The sequence below is a fragment of the Pygocentrus nattereri genome, chromosome 1, assembly GCF_015220715.1.
Source record: "Pygocentrus nattereri isolate fPygNat1 chromosome 1, fPygNat1.pri, whole genome shotgun sequence".
Lineage (NCBI taxonomy): Eukaryota > Metazoa > Chordata > Actinopteri > Characiformes > Serrasalmidae > Pygocentrus > Pygocentrus nattereri.
Genome location: NC_051211.1, coordinates 52,708,076 through 52,719,620, shown reverse-complemented (window position 1 = coordinate 52,719,620; position 11,545 = coordinate 52,708,076). Strand labels below are relative to the sequence as shown.

The 11,545-nt window shown below is 43.5% G+C and overlaps 1 protein-coding gene across 2 annotated transcripts in view; it reads left to right on the top strand.

Moving 5' to 3' along the window:
- The first annotated feature begins 2,202 nt into the window (after positions 1 to 2,202).
- Positions 2,203 to 11,545, top strand: part of atp2b1a (ATPase plasma membrane Ca2+ transporting 1a) — a 71,683-nt gene continuing 62,340 nt past the window's right edge. For both annotated transcript variants that reach the window (XM_017711303.2, XM_017711305.2), the window contains exon 1: positions 2,203 to 2,324. The gene's annotated coding sequence lies outside the window, so the exon portion shown is untranslated. The remainder of the gene's footprint in view (positions 2,325 to 11,545) is intronic.

The following is an 11,545-nucleotide window of genomic DNA, read 5'->3' as shown; positions in this document are numbered from 1 at the left end:
GTGTACATGAAGGCAGGGCACGCCACAATAAACGCTGGAGCGATTACGGCACGACTGAGTGAACAATCCCTTTTTCCATCCTTATCTGAACAATATTTTGCAGATTTTTACAGCCTTTCGTGTCAGATAAGTGAGGCACCTCATTCAGCTCGAGTCATAGCGAAATGGAAAATAATGTTTATGACTAATGTTACATAACGGAAGCATGTGTAAGGTAATAAACCTTAAACAGGTTCCTGAGAGACACCACACGGCGCAGTGAGTTCGCATGCACACGACCAACCAAACGAGTGAAAATGAGTTTATCCGCTCTGTTAATTGGAGCATTAAAGTTGTGACTTTGCAGTGGCGTGCTCGCGTGTGGGGACAGGAGGTGGCCGCTCTCGTGGCTCTCTGCTTTACAGGGACATCTGCTTGAGCTCCTCTACAGGCGACCGATGGGAAAGGCTCTGAATAAAAACTCAGAAGTGGAAAGTGGCACAAATAAAAATAGGATCCGCGTCCCATCCGCTCCAGAGGTTTTGGAAGCCTAAGAGGAAACTTAGCTGACAGCCTCTTGCGGCCGAGAAAGGCCTACATTTGACGATTAGATGAATGAGATGCTAACTGGAGACGTCTGCACCGAAGATATCATGCCTCATAGGCAACATGTGGGCCACATGTTCTACATTTACACGCTTCCAAACCAAGTCAATGCCCTATCTGTCTCAAGCCCAGGTTGGACATTAGCAGGTTTTTGGGTCTAACCGAACTCGCAAGGTGGCGAACAAGTCAAAAGTTCACTCACAAGATCATACGTTATTGCGTGAGGTGACGCCGTGATGCCTTAGGCCATATCTACTTAATAACAAAGGCAAAAGTAACTGATTTTTGCCCTAAATTGCACTTACAGTAGGTGAGTGCCTGATGGTACGTCTCCAACCAACCCAAGTCAAGTGCTGCAGTCCAAATAAAACGACACAAGCAGCATGCCTTTGCACAATAGCAACCACAAGAAACACTGCTGCTGGTTAGCGGTTGGCACCACTGAAGGCTTGAGAGTGGAAATCTCATTTGCATTTTTCTTTTGCAGCTTCTCAGAGAACCAAACCCGAAAGACATTTTTGAGTGTTGAGCACTTCATTGAAAAACATCTCAAGGAAAACACACACACACACACACACACACACACACACACACACACACACATATGTATATATTTCTACCTGCATGTAGGTTATTTGTAAGTATAACTTTATTTTAAACCATTCTTTTTTACCCATTCTGTTACAAAAACTATGTAATGTATTTTACCATTTATCATATAATATAATGTAAATTTATATGACTTTAAATGCATATGACACTGTAATTTTACATTCATACATTCATCTGCAACAATTTTAATGTTTGTAGATGATTGTGTACATATGTGTACACATATGATATATATATATATATATATATATATATATATATATATATATATATATATACATATATATATATATATATATATATATATATATATATATATATATATATATATACACACACACACATACGCACATAAAGTCACAGTTTGCATGTAGTCCAGTGTCTGGGATTTTGGATTATTTTATTTATTCATTTTTAGTTCATGTACATATTTTTTTAATGCTTCTTATCATGCTTGTTCAGGTTGCCAAAAATGCTGAAATGCGCCCAGAGCGTCCCCTCACACTGGGCGCGCGCCGGAGGTCTGCTGTGCACCGGCCTCCAGTCTGGTGTGATTCGGTTCTGCGGGACAGCACCACTGAATCAAGATAGAAAACCTCTACGTCATGGAAACAATGACGTCATGTTTAATTAGCCGCTGGGGGAAGACTCGTCCCAGACATGTGGGCGGGGCTTCAACAACAGCAGACCCGCCGCTGCTGATCATGCAGGCTTTATCCGTGGCGGAGAAGAGTGTGTCTTCTGTTTTCATCGCCCGACCGAACTCAGGTTTCTTTAAAAAAATATTTTGAAAAATTATTAAATAAACTGTTATTAATGCGGGCGAATAAGGAAAGTGTGAACCCTGAGCGATTAAAAAAAATAATAAATAAAAAAAAGTGACGCAACCGTTTCCAGCGGCGACTGATATCCCGGCTGAGCCAATGGGAGAGCTTATATTAACATCTGCGCCCCGCCCACCTGACGCCAATCACATGTCCCAAAGCGACGTTGGGGAGAGGGGCGGGATTTCGCCGCAGATTGGAGGAGGGAGGCAGTCGGCGGAGGGAGAGCGAGAGCGAGAGCGAGGGAGAGAGAGAGTCCGAGGAGAGTGAGGGAGACCTCCGAGACGCTGTTCTCCGTGCACGGTGAGTTCTCTCCTTTGTTTTTAAATAAAACCATTTGGCTTTAGTGCAGCGGTACCGGCGGCCGGACATGTCTGGACGCCGACGTTAACCGTCCCACCGTCCGTCCCTCTCAGCGGTCCGGTCTCGCCTTCTCTAACATTAGCTGCGAGGCTGAAGTGAGTCGGCTTCCTATTCGCCAGCGTCTTGCTCGAATATCCCCGTTCCACCTTAAATGCTGCAGCAGTTAACGTTAGACTCCGTTAGGTTAGTTCCGAGGCGCCAGAATGTAAGTTAACTGCTGCACCATTTAAGGTGGAACGGGGGAATTCGAACAAGAAGCTGGCGAATAAACGAAGCTGGACTTCAGCCGCGTACATTAGCTAGCCAAATTGGCTAGCTGGGTTACTACGGCTAGCTAGTTGGGCGACAAGGCAGCTAGAAAGACGGTTCTGCCTTAAAACTGGGCTGAGAATGGGGTGGTTGGGTGGCCGAGGGCGAAACGCGAACTGTTAGGTCGGCTCCGAAGGTGTCCGAGTGGAGTGAGCGCTGCGACCGTTGGCCGTTCGGAAAGTTGTCCGTTGGAATATGAAAAAAAACAAAAACCCAAACGTGTTCGGAGCGCTTCGCTGAGGAGGAGGAGGTGGCAGAAAGAAGAAGAACAAGGGATAATCTGGTTCTTCTGGGAGTCCCCCCGTCCAAATCGATGTGGAGGAGATCCAGCCAGCTAACGTTAGGTTGACTAGGCGCCTTTAACACACACACATGTAACGTTATCTGGCGAGGTTGGTGCCCGTGCTAAGGACAGATAATGTAGCGTTACTTCTAGTCAGCAGGAATAACGTAGAAATCCCCGACAAGTGCGAGTGTGTTGAGCCCGGTTCAGCCTCAGAACCGGCTCCGTCGTTTTGACCAGAGGGAAGAACCCCAGGTTGGCTAGCTAACCAGAAACAGCTCGATGGCAAACGAGCTCTTTTAGCAGGTGTTATCACTCTCTAAAGGGGAACTCCACCCAATTTCCCCAAATTTCTGCGTAATGTAACGGTTAACGCGTTAACCGTCATTCAGGGTGGTTTGGTGTGAAAGGCTCCGTGGTAGAGAAGCATAGCTACCGAGGCAGAATCACTCACAGTGGTGGTGATAGGAACCAGACGTCCCCCTCTAAAAGCTCCCTCACAGAAAGTTCCTGGCTGGAATGGTTATGAATTCCCTGCCTGTTTTGAGGTAAGGATCCAGCCTGAAGAGTATATTTTTGCTATTCATGGCCAGGCAGGGTGCTGTGAGGCAAAATCGTCCCCTGAGAATTGAGAATACATAATTCATTTTTTTTTTTACCATTTCTGAGATCACATGTAAACAAAATCAGAAAGCAGGTGCAGGTTTACTGGTGGTTTTGGATAGTAGATTAAATGCCTATGTTTGTGTTGTCGACACTCACTGTGACTCCTGGTTCCTATCACCACCACTGTGAGGAAATCCGAGTCGGCAAGTTTCTCTGCAGTGAGCCTTTTCACAGCAGACCACTCTGGCTGCATCCCCAGGACTGAATTTTGAAAAAGTGGTGGAGTTCTCCTTTAGATAAGGGAGGTTTAGCTAGCCAGCCACATGGCTGATGTAGACTGTGCCTGCTGTGTCTTCAGGCTCTCAGCTGTTTCGCTGGGCATTCAAGCTGTAGGGGAAAAAAAACCCTTTGTAGATTTGCTTTGTGATGTGCTCTTATCAGACCTGTCTTCTGGCATTGACACGGTGATGTGTGTGTGTGTGTGTGTGTGTGTGTGTGTGTGTGTGTGTGTGCGTGCAGCAGTGGGACGTTTACTACACGGACAAATATTGGCAAAGACGCCTGACCTGTCAAAAGCAAGGTGCTGTTTAATCCGGACACAATACAAACTCTTACAAAGCTGCCCGTTTCATACTCTTTCTTGTCTGCGGTGAGATTTCCTCGCCTGGCGAACCGGAGCAAGACGTTATTTTCACCTCGTTCTCTCTTGCTTCTTGTGGACGTTTGTGGAAACGCTGCCGAGTTCCCTTACTGAGAGGGACAGCTGACGGTGCACAGTGATTTGACACACTGCAATAATGACGTGTCTGGTCTCTGACTGGGAAACGGTGGTAGTTTGGTGCCAACCGAGACCTCACTCAGCTGTGCTGAGCGGATCACAGAAAGGCTGCATGAAGCTTGCGTTAAAGGAGAGTTCCAGATTTTTCCAAATGTCGGCATAATTTCAGTAGTTGCCATCTAAGCAAACTCATTTAGAGTGATTGATCTGAAATGTAGGTTGCTTCGCAGAGAAACCTGCCGACTCGGATTTCTTCACAGCGGTGGTGATAGGAACCAGAGGTCGCCATGTCTACAACACAGATATAGCCGTTTTATTCACTGTCGGAAAGCACCGGTGAACCCACTCGTGCCGTTTAAGTTCAGGGTTTTGTACGTGATGATGATAGTGGTGTGTTTGGCGGGGAAAAATTGCTTTGGGGTTTGTTTTGCCTTGGACCACCCCTCATGTATCTCTCCACCAATCCATGAATGGATTGAAATAAACTGTGTTTTAAGGCCAAAGCTTTGTCACGGGACTGACGACAAGCAAAGTCTCAGCCATCAGGCTTATTTATAGTTATATTTATATTCATAACCAATTCGTGCAGTATCTTTCTGTGAGCTTTTGAAGGTGACCGTCTGGTTCCTATCGCCACCACTGTGAATGTTTCTCCAAGTTTCCCTAGAACAGAGCATTTCACACCAAACCGCTCTGAGTGACGTTGCTTACGTTGTTTGTTTTAACCGTTAAATGATGCAGAAATTTAGAAAGTTGGTGGAGTTCCCCTCTTCGGAGTTCGCGCCTGTGCTTACCTTGTTCTTTGCCCTGTTGCTCGGTCTGCACAAGCTTTGCAAACAGTTCAGCTTTGGCGTTGTGTGGCAGTGAAGCAGTCTGACCTTGAGTGTACATACAATGTATATACGCGTGTGCTTCTGTACCAAGCTGACCGCTGATCGCCTGCTGTTGCTGTGATGTCCATATCTGTCCATATCTGTCCATATCATCATGAAATTGTTGAATCTATGCGTTATGTGTGCACCACGGCTTGGATTACTTTGCATGTTTGTTACAGACTATTACATTATTGATTACTGAGTCAACTGTCAGTAATCAGGTTTCTAATTATCTACTTATTTTTGGCTTGTTTTGATATGTAATCTATATCTGACGTTTTACCAACCACTGCTTCGCTATATTACAACTGTGCTACTAAACTGTGGCCCTAGAATTGCACAGCTGTGTTTAGTAATCCCTGCGTATATTAGTGCGTGGGTACAGGATGCAGTGCTGTAGATCTCCAGGAGTTTTACTCCCCTGGATGAACATTTAGAGCGCTGTCGTTGTTGATGAGGCACATAAGTGAGCCATAAGTATAGCTAAGCGTCTATTTTGTATTTATTTTTTAATCTTCTTATTTGCATATTGAGTTAAATCAGGTGACGTTAATTTCATGGAGCATTTTCTCCTGATTTTAGTCAAACAGACAGAAATCCTAGTATCCACACTTAAACTACACTCTTAAACATGCTTGTTCAAGCGTTCTTTAGTAAAGGGAATGGTTCTATTTAGAGTCATGAGGTCTATACAGAACCGTTTTGTGCTGAAGTGGTTCTTTGCATGGTGGGCATGGTTCTTCAGACCAGTGGAGAGTGTGTTGCATATGGATCTCTGTAAAACCCTTTTGGTTCTATATAGCACCGAACAGGGGTTATTGTTATTGTTACAATGTCAAGCTTGTATACAATAGATGAACCCTTTTGGTGCTGCTTAGAACCATTTTCAAAATGGTTCTGGTTCTGTACTAGTCACACAGGTTCTCTGGTGGTTCTGGATAGCAAATAAAGTGCCTATATTTTTGTTGTAGTCATGGCGACCCCTGGTTCCCATCACCACCGCTGTATGGGAATGAGTTTCTATACAGAAGCATATGCAACACATTCTCCATGTAAAGAACCTTCTAAGCATAGAATGGTTCTGTATGGAACGTATAAATAGTGCAGGGGTTTGGTTAAAATAGCCGATCTAGTTTACGCAGATTTTCACGGGTGCCACAACGTTGATGTTGCTAAAATGTGCAGTGCTGTGAGAAAGTCTGAGGCACCCAAGACACATTTTCAAAATCTATTTATTTGTGTAGTTTGTGTTTATTTGCTGAGAAAAGTGTTAATATTTAAATATTAATTGATATTCTATATATTTTGTTGAATTATATATATATATATATAATGGTGATTTTCTGCATATTAGTGTGTTTACCCATCTCCAAGCCTCTCCTCCTCGAGGAAGCCCAGTATTATATGTAGTTATAAAGCAGCTCCTGGTTTGACCAATCAGTGCTCAGTAAATTGACCTCATGATGTAATCGATGATATTAACGAGTCTCTGTGGCGGCTGTGAAGGTGTCGAGGAAAAATATGGACCCGAGAAATTCTTGTTACTGTTTATTGTTTTTCTGTTTATCGGAATTATGAATACGACTTTATTCTAATGTATATTGTGATCAACTCACTGCTGAGCTAAACTGGTTAAAACTTTCTCACAGTGCTGAATGTCAACCGAAATTCTTTTAAACAGGGTTCTGTTGCATTAGCCTCATGGCTCTAGTGCGAAACTAAACAAGCAAATTTCAGACACTTGTTGCGTTCGGGGACGGGGGACATTGAACAAAACCCTAACTTGCACATTGACTCATTTCTTTTAAGTGTAATGATTCAGGCTGCCTATAAAATACACTGACCTTTGACTGTGTCAGAGCAGATAACGGGGGCCTTTGGACTGTTGCTGTTGTTGAAATTGTGCTTCTGGTTTAAGGTTTTGGCCTGTATTATTTAAGAGAACCTAAGAAGAGCAGCTATGGTAGTTAGTTAGAAGGCAGTAGTGATGGAGATTAATGTCGTGCAGCCTGGAGTTTTCCAATCAGCTTGTGTACAGTAAGCAGTTCCACTCCTCCTTTATTTCCTCAGTATTTCCCCAGGCCTAATTACCGAGTTTTTCCTCTTTGACCTGAACTTCTGAATGGAAGACTCGAAGCACAGTAGAGTGCATTACAGCCTAATTGGTTTGGTTAACCTAATCTGACGTAGGCCAAGCTGGAAGCTATAGAGTTTCAGCTCGTTTTCCGTGCAGATTATCCTGGACGTTTTTACTTAAGACCTATGTTTGTGTTTAAATTGACATTTATGTTCAGTGTTGATGTTCTCTGACAGGCCAATCCACCACGATGTGGTATAGTATGTTTTTCACTTTGGAAGAAAGGTAAATGCTGTTATGTAAGGACTGTCGTACCCATGATCTCAGTGTAATCAGCCATCAGGTAGTAATACTGTGACTGGGTCAGTGCCCCTCTCGTCACTGGGGTGGGACCCTCAAGGGTACGTCTCAGTACCTTCAGTCAGGGAACATAACTGAACCATAATCCACTGAAATTATCTGTTCTAAGCTGTACTGACTCCACACACCCCGCCTCGCCTCCAGGCTTTTATTCTACTGCTCTGTTTTAAAACATTTGGTTATGAAAAGGTACAAATACCAACTTTTCACCTGGAGAAACTGGCCCAAAGTTTTACCACACACTTCTATAAGCTAAGAACAGCGGAGCTGCACACTTCAACCAAAGAGCCAAAAAGATGCCTCTTTAAAGCTTTAGTAAAGAAAATGGTTCCATATAGAACCATGAACACTCAAAGAACCCTTGGCATAATTAAATGGCTCTTTGCATTGGAAAAGTCTTCGACTTCAGATCGATTGAGAACCTTTTTTGAAAAGAGTCCTACTTGGCATGGTTTGACATCATAACAATAGAAGAACCCTTTTGGGTGCTACCTAAAACCCTCATCAGAAAGGTTCCAATTAGAACCACATACAACACATTCTCCATCAATCTGAAGAACCATTTAACCCTTTGAACATGCAAAGGGTTGTTTGTGTTCATATTTCTGTATCGAACCGTTTTCTTTACTAAAGAACCCTTGAAGAACCGTAATTTTTAAGAGTGTAGTTTGCATTTTAGTCCGAGAAGTTACTGAATAATAAGCTGTACTGTGTAATAAGGCTGGGGGTTTAAGGGTTAAGCGTGTTGAAATGGTTTTCTAGACTTTTTAAAGTTGTATGAAAGATTCATTTCAGGATCTCTCATTTGAATTTTTATGCATTCGTTGACACAATTTTTTGAGCAGATGAAGAAATCTGATAAATTATGCAACGGGTTTGGCTTGAGGTTTGATATAAAGTACCATTTAAGCTCATGGGTGTTTCGAATAAGGCCGTGCCTTTCTTAAATAAACAGATAATGAATCTTTACTGTTAGAAGATACGTTCAGTTACATATCTTGGAAGCAGTGGGTGTGTAAATATGCCTTTGGAAATTGTTTTCCTTTAATATATAATTTAATACAATAACAAAACTGTACCCACGGTAAAATTAAGCTTAACTACTTCTTTGCTCTACATTTAAAGTGCGTAACTAAATCATTCACTTGACCCGTGTGGTGGGTTTACCCAAGTCTTCAATAAGATACAGATGACGGTTAGTTGACATCGATCAATTAAGCTTGAACATGCAAAAATTATAGTATAGTAGATACGCTCACCGGCCGCTTTAATAGGTACACCTTGCTAGTAAAAGGTTGGACCCCCTTTCGCCTTCAGAACTGCTTTAATTCTTCATGTCAGACTTTCAACAAGGTGTTGGAAACGTTCCTCAGAGATTCTGGTTGGTTATTTGAGTTCCTGTTGCCTTTCTATCATCTGGAACCAGTCTGCCCATTCTCCTCTGACCTCTCACATCAACAAGGCATTTTCATCCACACAACTGACCGCTCACTGGTTGTTTCCTCTTTTTTGGACCGTTCTCTGTAAACCCTAGAGATGGTTGTGCGTGAAAATCCCAGTAGATCAGCAGTTTCTGAAATACTCAGATGCTGAAACGGCTCACTAACAGTAAACTAGTTGGCAAAAAGCTAAACATGCATACATGCCAGCAGGGGGCGCACAGAGTCGTCATGGTCCAAAGCGCCACTAAAGAACATCTGCTGCCCGCTGAGCACTCGCTCTCTCAGATGCCGACAGCTGTTGAGGGAGGAAATGAAAACTGTTGCTCTGAAAGCGGCTGTAGAAGCGACTTTGAAGTACAAGGTTAATGTTAGTCAGCAGCCGTGAGATGCTGACACAGCTTATTTTCCTCTGTGTGACACTTTATTACTTTGATAAACGCACAGACTCCTTTTTCCTCTGTTCATCGTCAGCTGACGAGCCACTCGCACGGAGATAAGGTTGTTTTTGCTTCAAGAATCAAACGCTTAAGTTTTACACGCTCTAGTGTTACTTTGCAATGACTACAGACGCAAAAATGAGTGGAGATTATATGCGCAGCTGATTCCATGTTCCAGTCCATTTTCCCGTCTACTTTCCCTTCTAAGCCCAGGTGCTATTTAGTGTAGGGGCTTCCTTTAACAATAGCAGTAGACACAGCAGTTAAACAGAGGCATGAAGGTTGAACACGAGCTGAAAGAATCATAATAACCGCTGTTTAACCTCTTCCACTCCTTGAGACCACCGGTGGTTCCCAAAAATGCACTTTGTCATATTTCTTCACAACTTTCATATTTCATAAGCTACATTCAGAAGGTGGGTGTCGTATGCCATGACGCTGCCACATTGGGCACGCCCAGCTTAGTTGTTTTCGTTTCACGAACTTTGTTGTCTTATTTCGAGTAGAATAACACCCCTCTGGAATATTTCTGTAGGAACGAACTTTATTTATCGGTGTCGCTCTAACCTCTTCATCGCTGACGATGACGATTCATTTAGAGCTTTTTGGCGGCTCCATTATTTTGCTGTGTCTTTTGAGGCCTGAGCCTGGCGAACAGTTAGTGCGTGGGGTTGCACTCAGTTTATGGAATAAGCTGCAGCATTAGTTTAAAAAAAATAATAATTCACGCACATTTTGAGCAAATATTGCGGTCAACCTAGGCTATGTTCACATTACCGGGTTAAAATAGCACAAATCTGATGTATTTTTACCCTAATGTGACTCAGATCTGATGTTTTCAGGGCTGTGTGGACACCAATCTGATCTTTTCAAATCTGGCCCGAGCCACTCTCATATGTGGTCCTAGATCGGATGCGGATGCGATGTTATTCGTGGCCGCGTGACCTTAATGTGAACACTTGGATTGGAATTCGAGTGCTTTTTTTCCCGCTTCACGCGCGCCGTCATTCAGCGTTACCGTGGCAACAGCACCGAACAGAAGTTAAAGCATGTAAAGCAGCACATCTCACCTTTTTCACCTTCGTCTGTCTCTAATAATGAAGCTGAGTTAATGATCTTCATTCTGCTCGTTTGTGCTGATGCTGCACATGATTCATTCACGTGACGTGATGAGCTCATGAGGGTCATTTCATTCATATTAATAACCGATTTGAATCATTTACCTAAACGAGTGTGAACGGAGCCTGTGAGTGTGCATGCGGCCCTGTGTGTCCAGAAGTGTCCAGGCACCCCTTCTAGCTTCTGTCTTTAAGACGTACCCATTGCTGACACAGGTGCTTGTATAATTTGCATATAAAAGCACTGACCATTGACTGTGATGCTCTGGGTCCTGTCTAGCGTCAAGCCTTGAGCAAGAGGAGTGTATATCTCTCCACCTTTAATGGGCTGGGGTGCACGCTACAGCAGGTGCATCTTTCTGCATATGATGCACCTGCAGCTCCACAACTGCTCACCCAGCATCAGTGCAGTGCCTGGCCTGGTTATTGCTCCTGTGCCCGAATGCAATCAAATCCTCACAGCGTTGATTTGTGCGTCTACAAACTCCATACAAGTACACTTTTTGAAACTAAGTTACTTGCTTATGACCACTGGTCTGCACTGGCCGGACATGTTTTGAGATGATTGAAAGTGCACCTGATTGGTTTCGTACTGGAGGAGGACAAATAGTACAGCGGTTTTTATTCTGCCTGGTGTTACACTTGAAAAAGCAAATGTCGTAACACGCCGAGAGTTCAAAGAACCTTAGAAAGCGAATTTCTCTCTGCCTTTAAAAAACGCTCTAACCTTCATGTCCCGAAGCTGCGACTCTTCTTCACAAACCTCTATTCTCAATTATTACCAATAGCTTGTTACTTGTTACTAGTGTGGTCAGGGCCTTTGCCTTGTCGCGCCCACATTCTTGCAGGTGTGAAGCCACTCTTTTTTTTTTCAAG